The sequence below is a fragment of the Garra rufa genome, chromosome 1 (genome assembly GCF_049309525.1).
Source record: "Garra rufa chromosome 1, GarRuf1.0, whole genome shotgun sequence".
Lineage (NCBI taxonomy): Eukaryota > Metazoa > Chordata > Actinopteri > Cypriniformes > Cyprinidae > Garra > Garra rufa.
Window position 1 is genome coordinate 82,629,683 of NC_133361.1, and position 19,438 is coordinate 82,649,120.

At 39.1% G+C, this 19,438-nt stretch overlaps 2 non-coding genes across 2 annotated transcripts; both read left to right on the top strand.

The window, feature by feature from the left end:
* Nucleotides 1-263: 263 nt before the first annotated feature.
* trnas-cga (transfer RNA serine (anticodon CGA)) lies at nucleotides 264-345 on the top strand. Its single transcript has one exon. It is a non-coding gene; the product is annotated as a tRNA-Ser (tRNA).
* Nucleotides 346-883: 538 nt separating this feature from the next.
* On the top strand, nucleotides 884-965 carry trnas-aga (transfer RNA serine (anticodon AGA)). The gene has a single exon. It is a non-coding gene; the product is annotated as a tRNA-Ser (tRNA).
* Nucleotides 966-19,438: the final 18,473 nt, after the last annotated feature.

The following is a 19,438-nucleotide window of genomic DNA, read 5'->3' on the forward strand; positions in this document are numbered from 1 at the left end:
TGGCCGGGAATCAAACCCGGGTCAACTTCTTGGAAGGCAGCTATGCTCACCACAATACCACCAACGCAGGCGCTCGGTGCCAGATTTAAGCGGTCAGAAAAGAATGCTCGAATCCGGGTCATGGCAGCCCTTTGTCCTTGAGCGACGGGGACGTCCAGCTTCTTTTTGCCAACTCACCCTTCAGTTGGATTTTGTGCCTGAAGCTCGGCGGCATCCTGTGCTGCCCGCCTCGAGACAAGAGAGCAGGCGGTCCACATGCAGGCGTAGTCGTGGCCGAGAGGTTAAGGCGATGGACTCGAAATCCATTGGGGTCTCCCCGCGCAGGTTCGAACCCTGCCGACTACGGTCGGGCATTCCCCCTTTTGCCTTTAGCTTTTTGCGACGGCGGGTGGGCCTTCCAAGGCCTTTGGCCTTCGCTCTCTCTGACATAATTGCGTGCGGCCTTTGTCCCGTAGCTCCTGTGGCAAGTGAGCTTCTGCTGGGCGGCTTGTGGAGAAAGTGTTCTTATATAAAAAGTAAGAGGCGCACAAAACACAAGAGCCTGGATAGCTCAGTCGGTAGAGCATCAGACTTTTAATCTGAGGGTCCAGGGTTCAAGTCCCTGTCCCTGTTCGGGCGAAGGGCCATCTTCTTGTTGTCGCCCTCAGCTTGCAGTCGTGCTGGCTTGCAGCTCTGCCGTGTGGCGGCGTACGCTTAAAGATGTGACAGAGTTCACATAGAGTGTTTGCTATGCTGCCCCTTCATGAATGTTTCGTTGCTTGTGGTGGGCTGTTTTCCCCTTTAGGAGTTTTATGCTAGGCGATTTCAGTAAAGCGGTAGCCAGTTCATTGTTTTTTCAGCCAACTTTGAGGTTGACAACGGGACAGAGGACATCGGGGCCGCTGTAGTCGTGGCCGAGTGGTTAAGGCGATGGACTAGAAATCCATTGGGGTCTCCCCGTGCAGGTTCGAATCCTGCTGACTACGTTCTTCGCCGGTGCTGAGGAGAAGTGGCCGTGGCCTTTTCTTCCGTGTCCCTAGCACGGATTTGTGTGCCCTCTCTCCACAGTAATAAAAAGCGCCGCTAGTCCTTTTTTTTTCAATTCGGACGGCCGGCACCACCAGATGTGAGCCAGTGGGGCGCCGTGATCATATAGTGGAGAGTACTCTGCGTTGTGGCCACAGCAACCCCGGTTCGAATCCGGGTCACGGCAGGCATTTTGTTCACTGAGCTCCTTTCTGCCACCTCCATTTTTCGTACGGGTGCGGTGCCAGTTAAACTATACCAACAACGCAGGCAGCAGAGGCTGGCTTTCGGGGTCAACAAAGAAGGCTCGAAGCGCACGAGTCACTGATAGGGCCAAAAGAGCTAAAAGCCATCTTTGTTTGAGCCCGTCCAGGGTTTTTCTATATAAATGCAATTTAACAACATAATCCATTAATTATTTTATTAAATTTGCTTGTGTAACTGACTGAAGAAGAATGTGGGCACAAAAAAAAGCTAAAATCAGCCCCAAAAAACTTTTTTTTTTTTTTTCATGTTTTCAATTGGAAAAAGAGAGCAGATGGCCATAATTCAAATGGGCATATCTTTAAAACCATTCAATGTGACTTTGAATAGGCTATAATTTAAAAGAACAACAAATACTACTATCAATTTGGGTTTACATGGTGTGTGATTTCAAATACATCAATCAGGCATAACATTATGACCACCTTCCTAATATTGTTGGTCCCCCTTTTGCTGAGAGCACAGAGTGTTAATTCACTGACAAGCAGCGCAAAACCATGCAGATGATATCAAGTTTGTCAGTGAATTACAGCTCTGTGTAGTAAGCGCTGCTCTATCTGAAAGCGAACAGGTGATGGAGATATAATTTCAGAATTCAGTACCTTTGAGCTGACTCTTTGGGCTCTAATGTTGGTACAATCTAAGATGACTATCAATCATTAGTCATTGGATAAAGACATAGCTCATCTTGAAGAGGGAGAGAAAATTTTAAGTCTTTCTTTTCCCATTGCCACCTGCCAATTCAAAAACATTTATTATATTTATAAAACTTTATAATTTTAAAATACAACAATACCGTGAAGACAAAGTTTAAAACAAGTTTGCCTTCAAGTTTAGCAAGTTTCCAACTTTTCTCTCTAATAAGAGTGCACCTACTCATAAACAAGTAGAGCTAATAACCTTGACCCTAATTTTAAATGCTTAAAACTTGCAAAATGTGTGAACAATGAACATGAAAACGTGAAAGGTTGTTTAAACATTTGCACTTAAGCACATGAACATAGTGTCCATGTGACCCTGGACAACAAAACTGCAAAAATAAGGGTAATTTTTTTTTTTTACATCATCTGAATAAATAAGCTTTCCTTTGATGTATTGTTTGTTAGGATAGGACAATATTTGGCCAAAATACAACTATCTGAAAATCTGGAATCTAAGGACGCAAAAGAAAATTAAGTTTTGATATATTTACGATAGACATGTACTGCCATCTCTGAGGATGCACTTTCCTGCAGGTGGATACAGGCGGCCAGTGTAAACAGGGCTGTTCTTCAGCACACACTGAGGAATTTCCCCTGGTGGTCAGTGATGCTTGTAACTGGATAGAATTGGACACCTTCCTTTTTAAGTAGCATTGGGCAACACTTGCTGGTGGTTTGATGCAGATGGGACAGCCATCTATTACACCAGCTACTAAATGGAAAGCTGGAGACCCAGCCTGCTGGACAAAACTTCCTCCCACTGCCTCCAGGTTGTCCCAGTGACTGCTCCTGCTTGCTCTGTGCACAGAGGACTTGAGGATGTCAAAGGCCAATGACACCACCCTGCATGGGTCAGCCAGTAGAGGACTTGAGGATGTCAAAGGCCAATGACACCACCCTGCATGGGTCAGCCAGTAGCCATAACACCAGCACCTCGATATCCTTTTCCCACCCATGCTTGGAATCGGATTTCAAGGCAGCAATCAGGGCCCTAATGGACTGCTGTGAAAACCGGAGGTTGGGATGAAGGTCAGCTCCATGTTCGAAATACAGTCAAAGAATTTGCACAGCAGCATTCAGGCAGCTTGTACACTGCCTGAAAAAAAGGTAATCTTACTTAGTATTTTTTTCTAGTTAAAATATCTAATAATTAAATCATTGTGTGGATTTAAAGGAAGACTGTGAGGGTTTAGGATGCGATTTGGGACAGGGCTTACATGTTTGCTTTAAAAATGTCAGACGTTGATTTCGGTGTCAGATTACCATTAGTTTTAACTTCTATTGCAGTTTGTTCAAATTTTGTTACCAATAAGGTGGTTTAGTGGGCATATGTAAGTGCTCTTTTTTTTGCACCAATTATTTCAGTTTTCATTGTTGAAAGTTGTTGAGGGAAGAAAGATTGCAGTGCCTTGAGATGAGATGGCTGTAATCTCTGTGTCTCTTTTTTGTACTGAGACATGGTTTATGAATGAATTGTCTCATCGTGATGTTGGTCATGTTGTACCATTGTCCAATTTTGATGCAGTGTTCCCCCCAGATTGTGACTTGTGACTGCTGAGGATGTCTTGTCAGCTACTGTATAAATGGTTTTCTCAAGAAAAGTTCCATCCCTCATGATGTTGTGTCCCTTGCTGTCTAGCTGGACAATTTTTACATGCATTAAAACCTATTAAAATACAGACATTTACACAGATTAGTATAATAGAGTAAATTTAAAGCTGTTCTTTTCAATTTCAGTAATGCTACATATATTTCAAAGACATGTATGCATATTTAAATGTAATGTTGTTGTTTAAAGTAAAAATAATAGACATATCCCACATAGCAAATGTTTTCTGGCCCATCTGGGCCACACAATCACTTTTCCCTCAGCCCAAGTACCACAAAGAATGATGGCCCTGAAGTGGCCCAAAACTGGTCTGAGGGTGTTTTGGGGCCCTGAAGAAGTTTTGACATGCCTTGACATTTGTGCTTTTTTCAGTATCCTAAAAACATTGTAATGGCCTAAATCTAAATACATTGTAATCAGCACAAATTGGACTACAAAAATATGTAAGCAGCATGAATGTACATTTTTGAGTTTTTGAGAAAACAACGTTTATGCGTGCTTAGTGAAAAACTAAATTTTTGAAGTCACTGAAATAAGGTCATGAAACACACACATAATATTTGTTCACAAGACTTTTGAGAACTGGATGTGGTAGGCTAGAGTTTTTTCTATCAAATGATGTGAAAATCATCTCGTTCACTCATTTACACAAAACAGTATATTGATTTAAATTTTTGAAGACACTTTTTGTTTAGAATGGCTGAATGGCTTGTTTAGACGGCGTGAATCATCATGAATAATGCTGTGATTCACACCTGAGAAGATATATATATATATGGGCCGGGACTTTAACGCGTTAATTTAGATTAATTAATTACACAAAAATAACGCGTTAAAATTTTTTAACGCATTTTAATTGCACTTAGTTTTGCACCGCGGAACGTTTCTTACTGGATGAGATTCCGCGGACCGATTATACTGGAGCACCAACTAGCCTTTAGACAAGCTGCGTCCGTCCTAAATAGTATTGTATGTCCCAAATCGTAGTATGTTTAAAAAATTATTCCAAAGATTCCCGGATGGTCTACTACTTAACGATCAATGCACACTCTTAACAGCTAATATTGCCCGCAACACACTGCGCCGTGAACGAGGATTCGATTAGAACTACAAACACGCATAAAAAGTGTTAAAAAAAACTACAAACATGGAGGATATGCGCGACCAACGGACAGGTAGAGAAAGGGGTTTGAGTGATAAATAATCAGTGTGTAACCCGATAAAAAATATTTTTTAAATGTTATCGGCGTTATATTCCATGTGCAGCAACATTTATAATGATAGGTTTGGTCATTAACGTTTAAATGCATAATTAAGCAAAGACAAGAGCAGAGTTCTCGGCATGAAAGACTTGTTAAAGAACGTGCCTCTTGCTACACTTAATGGCAATATTGCACTGGTCTGTTGGACTTGGTTGAACAAAAATAAACAATATTTTGTTGCTTAAGCTTATGTATTCAGTCATTATTCAATTGTATACTAAAAATCCATGTAAAAATCTTAATTTTCACTGTTCTCAGGTCAAATATTTATATGCGATTAAAATGCGATTAATTTCGATTAATTAATTACAAAGCCTCTAATTAATTAGATTAAATTTTTTAATCGAGTCCCGGCCCTAATATATATATATATATATATATATATATATATATATATATATTAGTGGTGGGCCGTTATCGGCGTTAACGTGCTGCGTTAACGTGAAACTCTTATCGTGCGATAAAAAAAATATCGCCGTTAATCTATTCTCAAATTTGGGTTGGGAGCTGGGTCTAAACTACGCAAGCTATGATGACTTTCACCTTGATAGTTTAACGCGGATGTATACCAAAGACTATAGAATATGGTCGCGCGTTTACGTCTCCTCCGCCAAAACACAGACGGGATCGCGTCGTCCTCCATTCATACTATAGCGAAATGCCACGTAAATTCGTCGTTTTTTGGATTCATAAATCAAATGTTGGTCTGTCACTTAATTCAAATCGCGATATGGACTAGTGTATGTGAAAACTGAAATGCAAAAAGACCGTTTTAATATGAATCCGGTATGTTCCGTTTGCCTAGCTGTATGTATGAATGGCGGAGGCGAGCTTTTACTACACGCATACTGAAACACACGTGACGCTCCCGGTAATTTTTGGCATTTTCATATCACATGAACAGATAAACTCAATCTCCCAAACTGCTGTGAGTGTCACTTTTACCATTTCATTTGAGAAAACTAGCATCATATCATACTGTATACACAGAAACTTTACGGCAACCTGTCAAAATAAAAGTACGGTGTGACATGTAATGGGTTGGGTAGGTGTTGACGTTAAAAAAACACAATCTAATAGGTAGAAAAAATAATTTCATTGTTAGTTAGTTAGTAAACACAAGTACATCTAATTGAACATAATTTATTTTCATCAACAAATTATCATAGAACAGCTTTATGAGCTTTATGATCCATTCTCACAGACTTACTTTTAGTCATTATTTGGGTAGCACACATATTCTGAATGCCTTCAGCAGAATTCAAATTAGCCATTTTAATCTAGATTAATCTAGATTAATTCCAAGATTTAATCTAGATTAATCTAGATTAAAAAAATTAATCTATGCCCACCCCTAATATATATATATATATATATATATATATATATATAATTTTTATTTTTATTTATTTTTTGTAGCGTATTTTGAATATTTAACTATCACGCAAAATAACTTGAGATTCACTTGTGAGTGCAGTTAAACTTTTTATTAGGAACAAAAGTAATAAACAACACAGAAGTTACACCCTCACTTACGGTCCTAAAAGAATGTTTTAAACAATTCTTAGCATTTATTTTATAAAGTCTATGCATACTTGATGAAGAAACAGAATGGCAATAACTAAGAAAGTATATTGTAATACCATCCACCACAGATAATATTACAATAGACATGACAAAAGTACTATTTCTTTTAAACCCATACAGGAAGATTTACTTACTGTGTTATCCCAGTGTTTCTAAACAAAATATAACTAACATCTGTAAAATACTACATCATTTGCACGTCTTTTAAAGGTATTTAAATACAAACACTCCAGCGATTCAACACAATAATAGTAGATTAATATATTAAAAAGGTTAAATGCTTGCTTATTTCTGCTTGTGTGGTCAACTGCACAGCAACGCGTCGTGGCTTTGACGCACGCGCTCCACATTACATTAATCCTGCTTCTGCCAATAAGAAACACTTCTCTCGGACAAACACAGACAAGATCATTTCAAAATAAATCATAGCTTAACGAATATAATCGAAAACAATGGTTTATGTCTCAAGTGAACATGAACTGTTGAGAAATAAATCGGATGTGGATCATTATATAGGATTTCAACATTTAGAGCGGCCGCATTCTGCTTTCTGTCTTCAATGTTACTCCATTAAAAAAATCGTTAATTTGTCTTGGCTTCTGTTATATATTTATGTATGCATTTATTTATTGCTCTAACACGGATCAATATGAAAACTGCAATGTTAAAATGATTCAGAGATGAAGGCAATAATGGTAATGTCCAAAAGAGGGGCCCACAGGATAACTAATCCTTCAAGATCTCAATTCAAACTGTATTTTTACAGTGATTCATTTAGATCACAGCACTTTGAAATAGCAAACAGGGAAAACAATTACAAGCATATGAAAACAATACAAAAAATGTTTCATATCCAGCTAGCCTACTTTGATGAGCCTGTTGTCACAGCCTAGTCTGCTTTTTTATTAGAATATGAAATAGCAAGGGTGCATTTTCGCAGCGGGGCAGCACAAGAACACCGGACACACAAGTGCTCTGGCTCTTTTGCCCCAAGGCTGCTCGGTTTGGCTCTCCAAGCCAACATTTAAAGTTTGTCATCGAACTTTAGCTTCTAGTTTATATTAGTGTGTATATTAATCTGTAATTTAATTTAATATAACAGTAACTTAACATATTTCATTGTGTAATGTATGTTTTGCATTAGCCAGGGAGGCTGGACTGAAAAATAAAAACACAACAAAAAGTTTTTGGATTGTAGCATTTAATATATTATCAACTTTTTTGTGTTCTGCATATTAAACAGATGGGTTAAGGTTATGGCAGTGTGGAGGAAGAATTAGAAGTCAAGACATTACATTCTCTTGCCAGCTTGCGTTCACACTACAGTGTCAAATTTGCGCTCAGTGCCGCTGGCAACGCTACAACGCCACTGCTTTAGGGTGTGTCAAATTTAGGGCAGAGCACGCCTCAGAAAAACAACGTTTACACCCTGTTTGCGTTTCATCCTCGCCTTTTAACGGCAGTTCGCAAACTAAACACTTTATTGGCGCCATCTAGGTACAACCTATAATTCATTCATTAAACGTAGCCTTTACAGATAGCCCTTAATAAAACACACAAGAGTAAAACAAGCCAAAAATAAAAGGCTTTAATCATATTGTCACAGTTCTGTCTGTTTTTGTCCTTGGTTTTTCCCATTTGTCTTCCCCACCGTTTATCTGTGTGATTTGGTTTAGCCTATCATTGTTATTCCCTGCACCTGTCCTTGTAATTATTAGTCATCTGTGTCACCTGTGTTTGATAATTGGTTTGTCTTTAAGAATCTGTGTTTGAGTTCAGTTGTTTGTCGGTCCTTTTCGTTACTAGATGTGTGTGAATGTTCCTCTTAGAGATTTATATTAAATATATTGTATTTTGTAAATATCGTCTCGTCCTGCACGCACCCCTAACACATATGTAAAATAAATGAACACACCACTCTTTTTTCGCTTCATTGCTATAATGAAAAGTATAGAGAATTTATACCTATGATTGACTGTTTTTAAATTTGTCCTAATGATTGCATGCAGAATAATAATAACATGCTATAATAATGTTCATAACATAAATTATTAAAAATAATAAAATGTAATACCAGGACTGATAAAAGATCAGCCTATCATACACGTTTCTTATACACACCTTCTAAAGAACTAGACTAATTAAATAAGACAATTTGGGGCGGAAATGCTGAGTTATAAAATGGCATCCACCAGAGTTTGTCACTTGTGATCATGAACTATATTACGAAGATAGTAATTATCAGTGTACTTCATATGAGAAGGAGACGGCACCGCCGCCATCGTTTCTGGGTACATCCTATTTGCCGGTGGCGCGGGTCATACGGCGAATACCACCGTTTGGTACAGGAACTTCGTTTCGACGGTGTCTTGTTTCAGCGTTATGAACAAGACAGAGTTTGATGAGCCGCTGACCAAACTGGCACCCAGCATAGCGATGCAGAATACGTCGTTTTGTGCGGCAATTCCCCCAGCTGAATGCCTTGCCATTTGCCTACGGTGAATAGCCATTATTTTATGTGATTTTTGATTTGTATGTTACAGGGCCTATATGTATTTACTTGTTAATTGAAAAACGGACTTCCCACTTTACACTAAAATATGTACCGTGGGAATTCATCAATTCTTCAAAAGACATATGTGTTCAATATAAATTTCAGCTAGTATATACTATATAAAAAAGTTACTAATTAATTGTTAATCAAGTTTGCTTACTACATTTTAGTTGAGATTACATAGTGTCACAGTTCTGTCTGTTTATGTCATTGGTTTCTTTCTTTTGTTCTCCCCCCGTTGATCTGTGTGATTTGGTTTAGCCCTCGTTTGTCTCGATCCCCGTCACCTGTCTGTAATTATTAGTCTGTCTTTATAAGTCTGTTTGTTTCCTGAGTTCTCTGTCATTATAGGATGTTGAAACAGTTTGGAATTTTAATGCAAATGAAACTGTTAGGTTTATATAATAAGAGCTGGGAAGAAGGGAGATTACCAATAAGTTGGAAAGAGGCTATTATTATACCTATAGTAAAAAATAATAATAATAATAATAATAATAATTCATTACATTTATATAGCGCTTTTCTAGACACTCAAAGCGCTTACAGTGTCAGGGGTATCTCCTCATCCACCACCAGTGTGCAGCATCCACCTGGATGATGCGACGGCAGCCATAGTGCGCCAGAACGCCCACCACACACCAGCTTACTGGTGGAGAGGAGACAGAGTGATGAAGCCAATCGGAATATGGGGATGATTCGGGGGCCATGATGGTCAGAGGCCAATGGGTAAATTTGGCCAGGATGCCGAGGTCACACCTCTACTCTTTTCGAAAGACATCCTGGGATTTTTAATGACCACAGAGAGTCAGGACCTCAGTTTAACGTCTCATCCGAAAGACGGTGCTTTTTTTGGCAGTATAGTGTCCCCGTCACTATACTGGGGTGCTAGGACCCACACAGACCACAGGGTGAGCACCCCCTGCTGGCCTCACTAGCACCTCTTCCAGCAGCAACCTAGTTTTTCCCAGGAGGTCTCCCATCCAGGTACTGACCAGGCTCAGCCCTGCTTAGCTTCAGTGGGTGACCAATCTTGGGCTACAGGGTGATATGGCTGCTAAAACCAGGTAAGGATCCAACAAATCCAGCAAACTACAGGCCCATTGCCCTAACGTCGCATGTGGGGAAAATTATGGAACGGATGATTGTAGAAAGAATGACATTTTATATAGAAAGTAAATGTCTTTTATCCCCCTACCAAAGTGGTTTTAGGAAAGGACGGGGAACAATGGACCCTGTGGTTTGTTTGGAAACAGAAATTAGAAAAGCTTTGATAAATAAGGAATCGGTTATGGCAGTTTTCTTGGATGTGGAAAAAGCTTATGATATGGTATGGAAAGAGGGGCTACTGATTAAATTAGATAAAATGGGTATTAAGGGAAGAGCTTTTAATTGGGTCAAAAGTTTTCTATTTGAAAGGTATATTCAGGTTAAAATTGGTGCTTCAGTGTCTAATAAATTTAAAGTAGATAATGGGACCCCGCAGGGTAGTGTGATAAGCCCATTACTTTTCTCTATTATGATCAATGATATTTTTAGTAAAATAAAGTATGATATTGGGAAGTCATTATTTGCTGATGACGCTGCCCTGTGGAAAAATGGCAAGAACTTACTTTTAGTACAAGAGAAGATACAGGAAGCAGTAGGTTTAATTGAAGAATGGTCTTATGCATGGGGTTTTAAATTTTCAGTGGAAAAAACAAAGATGATGGTTTTTACTCAAAAGAGGGATAAAGATGCTAAGGTGCTACTGTATGGAAATCAAATTGAGCCGGTAAATTCCTTTCGGTTTTTAGGGGTAACATTTGACTCTAAACTAACTTGGACAGAGCAGGTAAGGAAAGTAGAGGAAAAGTGTAAGAAGATTTTAAATATAATGAGGTGCTTAACTGGGATAGAGTGGGGTTCTAGTAAAGGAGCCTTAAGAGGGGTGTATGTGGCTTTAATAAGACCAGTGATGGAATATGGAAGTATAGTGTTTAGATCTGCGTCGAAAACAACACTAAAGAAACTGGAAAGTATACAAAATCAAGCACTGCGAATTTGTTGTGGAGCAATAAGGTCCTCACCGGCTTGCGCATTGCAAGTGGAGGTGGGTGAGCTACCATTAAGCTTAAGATTTGAGCAACTGATGATGAATTATTGGGCCAATCTAAAAGGTCATAATGAAAGATGGCATCCTACAGTTAAGTGTCTTACCCCTTGTTGGGAAAGTGGGAAGGCTAAGACAGAATGCTTTGCTTGGGCATCTAGTAAAATAGCAATTGAAATGAAATTGCAGGAGAGTAAGTTCAGTCCTACTGTTCCTTGTTCAAGGACGCCGCCTTGGTTGTTTTCACCACTAATTATAGACTTCTATATTCAAGGAGAAATAAAAAGACTTAATGGGAAAGGAAACTGGGTTGAAAAAGTGGAGGATAGAATAAGGTCTATATATAATTCATTTATAGCTGCATTTACGGATGGCTCAAAAGATCCTAAGAGTGGTTTTACCGGTTTTGCATTCACTATTCCAGAACTAAAGGTAAATGTTAAGGAAAGAACCTCTGATCATCTGACAGTATTTACTGTGGAAATGTTAGCTATTTTAAGGGTATTACAGTGGGTGGAACAAAACAAAATTGCCAAGGTTTTAATTTGCTCTGATAGCCTATCATCATTAATGTCTCTTCAGTCGGTATCATCTAATAACAGACTTGATATTGTGTACGAAATATATGAGACTGTATACAGACTGCAGCATATTAATGCAGCGGTCAGATTTATGTGGATTCCAGCTCATAGGGGGATTGAAGGAAATGAAACAGCAGATATGTTGGCTAAGCAAGCTTTGAAACTTGACAGAATTACAAAAGTGGCAGTAAGTAAAGCTGAAGTTAAAGTTAAAATAAAGGAAAATGTTATGAAGACATGGCAGAGACAATGGGATGAAGGAAAGAAAGGGCGGCATTTATACAATATTATGCAAGAAGTGGGGAAAAGGAAACCTACAGGTCGATGTGCTAGAGAAAGTAGCATTATTTCGAGGTTGAGATTAGGACATACTGGATTAAATAAAACTATGTATTTATTAAAAAAGCACCCTTCAGGTATGTGTGATTGTGGAAGGAGAGAGGAATCAGCGGAACATGTGATTAGTGAATGTGTCAAATATGAAAAACAAAGGATAAAATTAAAAGAGGAAGTACTGAAGTTTGGAGAAAACATGTTGAGCCTTAAAAATCTTTTTAAAATCGGAGAGCAGATAATGGGAGATTTGTTTAACTTTTTAAGAGAAACTGGTTTAATGAAAAGGATTTAATTGATTGGTAAAGTAATTAAAGGTAGGAAGAAGGTAAAGTAAAGGTTTTTTTTTTTTTTTTTTTTTTTTTTTTGTTTTGAGTCATACCGTGATTAGATGCTTACATTTCTGGCCCACACTCCAGCACAGTAGGTGGCGGATATGCACCTTAAATGCCGGTTGCCACCCGCCATTAAAAAAGACGAAGAAGAAGAAGAAGAAGAGTTCTCTGTCAGTCCTTAACGTTTTGTGATGTGTGTGAAAGCTCTCGGTGTTCCTGCCTTGTTCCTCTTGGAGATTTATATTAAATATATTGTTATTTGTTAATATCGTCTCGTCTCGTCCTGCACGCACCACTGTAACACAGATTAATTTATTTGTGTTACATTTGTAAAGTTAATACTTGCCATTATGTTTGCATAAGTATAGAGATTTAAATGAAATGTTGAAATAAAGTTGTTGTTTTTTGCATTTTTACTAGAAAGATGAGAAAACGGAAAGACTTGTTCATTTTTAATGCTGTATTATGTTGGTATTTCTTTTTTTTATTAGGTTAGTGTTTTTGGGAGGTGGGATTCCTGTGATGGATGTGTTTTGAATGGATGGATGTTTTTTTTGGTAGTTGTAGCAACAATTCTTTTGTTTAAAATTAATTTTAGTACATATATGTCAGGATCATGTCTGTGTTTTGTCCTGTTCTGTTCTGTTTCCCAAGTGTTTTTCCCCTATGGTTCTCATTCTTATGGTTTAGTCCTTGTCTCCCCCTAGTGTTTAGTTCCATTTGGTTTGATCATGCCCATATTTGTATTTCCCCCTCGTCATCCTATTATCTTGTTTGTTACCACGCCCCCGTTTCTGTGTATTTAAGTCTCTGTCTAATCACTCCCCTTTGTCCGTCGATAACGTTACATGTTCTCTGTTCATGCTCCTGGTTTTTGTTTGTTTGTAATTTCAGTGTTTTTCTTAATAAACTTTATATTTCATTTACTCCGGTTCTCATCTCCATCTCCACTCCTCAACCCGCCTAGACTGTGACAATATACTGCACAGCTGTTGTAACCGTGTATATTTCTGTTGCTACAGCTACCGTGTGGGTGTCAGCTAGTGATGGGGAAAATGAAGCTTTTCGAAGCACAGAGGCTTTCCCCTCAACTGGATCGTAAAAAGGTTCGTTACTCGAAGCTTTTCAACATGTTGCACACTAATGACATCTTGTGGACAAAGGTGGGAAAAGTTGCTTTCGCGTCCCAGATCTTAAAGCAATTTTGGACCGTTTCATTAAACAGATCTATTTGTACTATGTCAGAAAAACAGTAATTTTACTCGAATTGATCTGTAAATAAACGTTTTAATAAAATGATACAAGTATAAGCATGGTTCATGTAGGCATATATGTTAAAAGTAAATTAAGAATAATTTTGACTAAAATTAGTATTAATTAGAAGTGCTTGTGAAGCAAGTATAACAACAAAATGAATATGCACAAAACTACACATGTAAATATTTATTCGTATTATGATTTATTCTTAACAAAAAGTGAATGACACTTGATACCTGCGCAAAAGGGTTCGCGTTATTTGAATCAGAATATGAAGCAGTCACGTGGTTGTGTGCGAAAACGAAGCTTCGGACGTCACAGGTCACGTGGTTATGGACAAAACGAATCAAGCTCCGGTACAGTGCTTCACTGTGAGATGTTTTGGTTTTTTTGATACAAGCTTCGAAGCTTCGGTGTCAAACGTCACATCACTAGTGTCAGCACAGTGGCACACATTGTTGGGGCAGTGTCCCAGGCTATATGGGAGTGCCTGTTGGATGACTATATGCCTGTGCCATCCACACAGGAATGGAGCAACATCGCTGCAGGTTTTCTATCGATGGCATACATGTTATCATCCAGGCCCCTCCAAACTCAGGGTCTATGTTTCATAACTACAAGGGTACATTTTCTCTTGTGCTTCTTGCAGTTGTGGATGCCAACTATCTGTTCCGTATTATCCATGTTGGTGGATATGGACGTAACAGTGATAGTGGGACCCTGGCCAACTCTGCCTTTGGTAAGCTCTGAGAAATGGCACACTCTATCTCCCAGATGACTGTGCATTACCAGGATCACAGCACTGTACTCAACTGCCTCATGTGTTTGTGGAGGATGAAGCATTTCCCCTCTAGAGAAACCTTCTGCGTCCCTTTCCTGGGTGCAGTCTCTCCAGGGAAAAACGGATTTTTAACTATCGTCTCAGTCGTGCCAGGTTGACTGTGGAGTGTGCCTTTGGCATACTAACAAGCCAATGGCGTATGTACCGTCGTCTGCTTACTATCAACCCAGCAAAGGCAGAGGTGTGTGTGAAGGCCACCTGCATCCTCCATAGCTTTCTGAGGATGTCTAAAAGAGGGACCAGAAACCACCCATGTGTTACTTCTTATCCAAAAGAAGGGTCAGCAGCACTGCAGGAAGCTCCAAGACTGGGAAGCAACAATGCTGCACGTGTTGCCATTCGTATCAGGGATGCATTTTCTACGTATTTGTGTGCAGAGGGTTCTGGGGAAACATTTAACTCATACTTATATTTTTTATTATACTTATATATTTACTCACTCTCATTTCATTCCAAATTCTTTCGAGCTCATTTCTTCTGTATGATTTTCTCCCACTCTTGGTTTATATATATTTTTTGTTTTTAATTATTACATTGTTCACCTTTATATTATGTTACATTTTAAACCATGATGGTTGTTTAAACAGTATTGATTAAAGAACTTGTATATGGTATCTATTTGTGTATCATTTTTTTACCTCTACACTGTAAGAAATCAAATGTGTAAAATAACGTACTAGCTTAGCCTATTCTTTTAATTTTTTTCAGTTAAACGGCACCCCTGCACTACTTTTATTATATGCAGTAAGAAGTTACACTTTTTTTGTCTTAATACAGGGGTTTTCAAACTGGGGTCCCCAAAACAATTTGTTATATTTTCCGGACTGCAACTCGCGGTTTTTATCTTCTGAAACGCGCTATGATTTATATTCCATGAAAATAAAATATATCTTGTTCTTATCTGACGGATATAATTTTTCCCGCTAATATAATTAGTATTATATTGTTTAATATAATAATAAAAAAAAAACATTATGTTCATTACTTCCACCCACAACAACCGCATCATACCAAATATTTCATAATGACCTGTAGTGATATACATTGTATGTATTCTTGATTTGGTGGTTTACACTGGTCAGTTACACTTAAAAGGGCTGTAAATGTAACTCAAATCACCTTTACAGTCAACTTTAATCACATAAAATGTGATCTCTCCATAACAAAATAGTGGAAATGCTGAGTAGCTAGTAACTTTGTAAGACCAAAAGCCATAGTGATATCAAAAGACAAAATATCTTTAAGATCACAAGTCCCATACATTTCAAAATTTAATGTTCAGCATCAGTATCAGTTGTGTTATTATAAGCAGTACTGTTGAGGTAGATATACACTCTATAAATTGCTGGGTTGTTTCAACCCAAATGTGGATAAAATAATGACAAACACGGCTGTTGGGTTACATTTTTATATTACATTTTTAACCCAATGGTTGGGTTTCTCCATATTTTACCCCGAATTGAGTTAAAATTACCCAGTAGTTTTTTTGAGTGTAGAAGGAAGCCTTTTTTCTGATAAAGCTGATATAACAACATTACCAAAACATGGATGTGTTTCAGTATTCTGAGTTCTGCTCAGTCATGCTGATTAATTGCATATAGTAGGACACATATTATTGAAATGTCTTTTTTTTTAAGTATTTGCCATACAAATAAAAATAACAAATTAAAAATATGGTATGCCTGTATGTATACGTTAACATAAAACTGAGTAAACAAAGATTTCATAATTTTTTGGGGGGGTCTTTTTTTATTTTTTTTATCACTAATTAACTGCCCTATTTATTTCCATCTCAGCTTCATAAATGATACGATGCATCTGAAATTTCACCTCTGACCACTTTTGTGCAGGTAGCCTTTTGAGGGCTGGTAGAATGCTTCGAAGAAAAAGGTCATCTTCATCATCATTTTGTACTTGTGGAGCAGGGATGGATGCCTTCTCTACTGCTGAAATCATTCGTTCTTCGTCAGTTCTTCGACTGACTGGCTTGTGGGTGGTTATCAGCACAGTCGTCTTGTTGTAAGTTTGTATCAGAGCCTGCAGCAGGGAGTCCTGAGGGCTGGCCAATGTGAGAAGGCATAGGGGAGGCTGGCCAACTAGACACACCGGCAGGCGAGCCAGGACAGTTTTCCAAATGAAACTGACCTTCTAGGTGCTGTGCATTGTACCTGTCTGTGTATTCTGTTTTGCTTTGGTGTTTTGGTGTGCACTGGCTGTCCTGTAATTGTGGTGTGAAATTGCTAGATGGTCTATCTTCTTGACATTGGAGGTTTGGACAATCTGCAATCAATGTATTGGTGGCAGAGATTTGATTGACCTTTAGCATATTACTAGAGCTCTCTCTGAACTCCAGGAATGGGGTTAAAAAGCTAATTATTGCAGAGTATTTCCACTGTTTAGAAGGCCCTAACCCTGCTCCACTCCTGCTGCTTGGATTCCGATTCTCAAGAGTTAGAATCAATTTACACAATCCGATCCAATCTGTTCCAATTCAATATTGATATGGGTCAGTCCTATTAAAAACGTTTTGTTTTTTAACTGTTACCTTAATTATATGTCTGTATTGCAATGACGCAACACTGGGCGAGTAACAGTTCACTGGGAAAAACTGTACCTAAGCCTTAAAATGGCTGTCTGGACTTTTCATTCCTATTTTAGCTGTACAAAACGGCAAGCAATGTTAAATAATTAAACCGATAACTGATACATAATTAGGAATGTTTTGATCATTTTATTTCACCTCAAGAGGTTACAAAAGCAGCTTTCTCAGCAGGTCACTCTTCTCAGCTACCCTGTCAATGACCATGTCGGAGTCCAATGACATGAGAATGTCCTTTTCAGTGGCCATCAGCATAAACATCTCCAGCCTGTTTGCAGACAGGCTGCTTCGGAGCCTGCTTTTAATGAACTTGAGTGTAGAGAATGTTCTTTCACAGGCAACCTGAGTGAGGGAGAGGGTGAGCAGGTACTTGTAAGCCAGCCCAAGAAGACGATAGGCATCAGACAGCATGTTGAACCGCTTGAGAATTTGATAGCAGCACAGTGGGCAATTTTTGCAAGAATCACAGCTTTTGGTCACAATTTCACTTTCTTCATCCCATTCTTCAGATCTGTAATTTGCTGTTCTGGTCCTGTAGTCATCTACATGTGATGTCTTAAGCCTTTCCCACTGTCCAGCAAAACTTTTCAGTTCTGACTGAAGGTTATTTACTGTAGCCCTGCTGTCAAATTTGAGGAGACATGTGCTGAGGTTTTGAAGGCATAGAAACTTTTCTGACCTGGCTAAACTTCCTGGGGTCCAACCATGCCAAATCCGCAAGAAGAGGGCAATGTGTGACAAATCGTCTGTGGATTGCTTCAATCACTGTGTCCAGGATGGTGTTGTGCACTTTCACCTCATATGATTTCTCAGCATTGATTTGCAACTCTTCAGTCATCTCTCCGGCCATGCTTTTTCTCTTCTTTGGTCTCTTTTCAAGTAGCGCAGCCTTCACTTCCATGTTTGTGTTGTCCTCCCTCTCATCAAGTTTCAAATTTGTCTGTTTCACAAATGTGTCTGCAGCTGCCTTCACAGTTGGGAAGTCCCTGGAGATACTTTTGAGGCTATCTTGTGTGGCAGTCACCACATGATGGGCAGAGAGAATGTCCATCCCCTTTGACTGGAGGTACTTCGACAGAGGAGTTGTTTGCTCAAACACTCTAAGAAATATCTGTGCTGTTAAGACAGTTTCATGCTTCAAGAGACACTTTAAAGCCTTGTGCTTTGGCGCGAACAGCTGGTTTCTCTTTTTCCCTCTTTTCAATGGCTTCTAGCGTGAGCACTACATCAACGAAGAGGCCATCATCTGGTTTTCCAAAATGTCCAAAGATTTTTTGGAGGGCATCGTGCTTGGCCCACCACCATGTCTCACCTATTGGACTGAGGCATCTGTGTCTTGTCTCTTCTTGGGTTTGTTTCTCCCACAGATTTAACCCTGTGATAGGACTCCTTGATGAACACAGCTATGTCATTAAGTAAATTAAAGAGTGATCCACTTTCAATGACACTTTGTGTCGTGTCAGCAAGCACAAGATTAAGTATGTGTGCATAGCACCACACATGCACATGAGTTGGAGACTGGGCTGTCATTGGTGCTAAAACGCCTTTGTACTGGCCCTGCATATTTGAAGCACCATCTGTTGCATTCCCAATGGACATGGCCTTGTCCAGATTCAGATGCTCTAAAACTCCAGAAAGCAAGTTTACAAAGTACTGCCCCGTGGATGCTTTGCACCTCACAATGGAGACAAGCCTCTCCTGCACAGCCTCAGTAACATACCTGATGATTACTGAACACTGATCATAACCTGTGATGTCTTGGGTTGTGTCTAGCTGAACAGAGAACATCCCAGCTTTCTGGACATCACTGGCGATGCTCTCCTGAATGGATGGCCAAGTGCATCAATCACACAAGCTGCTGATGTTGTCTTTTGAGCACCTTAGGAAAAAAGCTTCAGCACAGGTCTGGTGTGTAGTGCTCTTTTCATGCTCCTCTGTGCGCAGATGTACATGTCGCCAGTCACTCATGCCTGTTATAAATGCGCTGGTGTCAGTCCGCCTTGCAAATGCCAGACACACAAAGCAGAACAATAAATGGTGTTCTTTGCAATAAGTAAGCCACTTCCTGCTGGTGCCATCTTTACAGCTGAACACCCTCATCACAACTGCACTGCTGGTGTTCTGCTGTGGGTGGTAATCTAAGAATACCTATAATATGGCAGGTTCAGGGCGAGCAAAGTAATCTATGCCCTGGCTCTCACTCTCCTGCTCTTCCAACTCTCTCTCTTGCTCCATTTCTCTCTCCTGCTCTTCTATTTCCCTCTTCTGCTCCATCTCTCTCAATTTGTTGAGATTTTGAGAAGTTGCTTAATAACAAGGTGACAAAAGACTGCATTACAATAATCAGTGATAAAATTGCTTAATTACTGTTTAATAATATCAAACATAAATAAAATATGACTAATATTATCAATATAACAA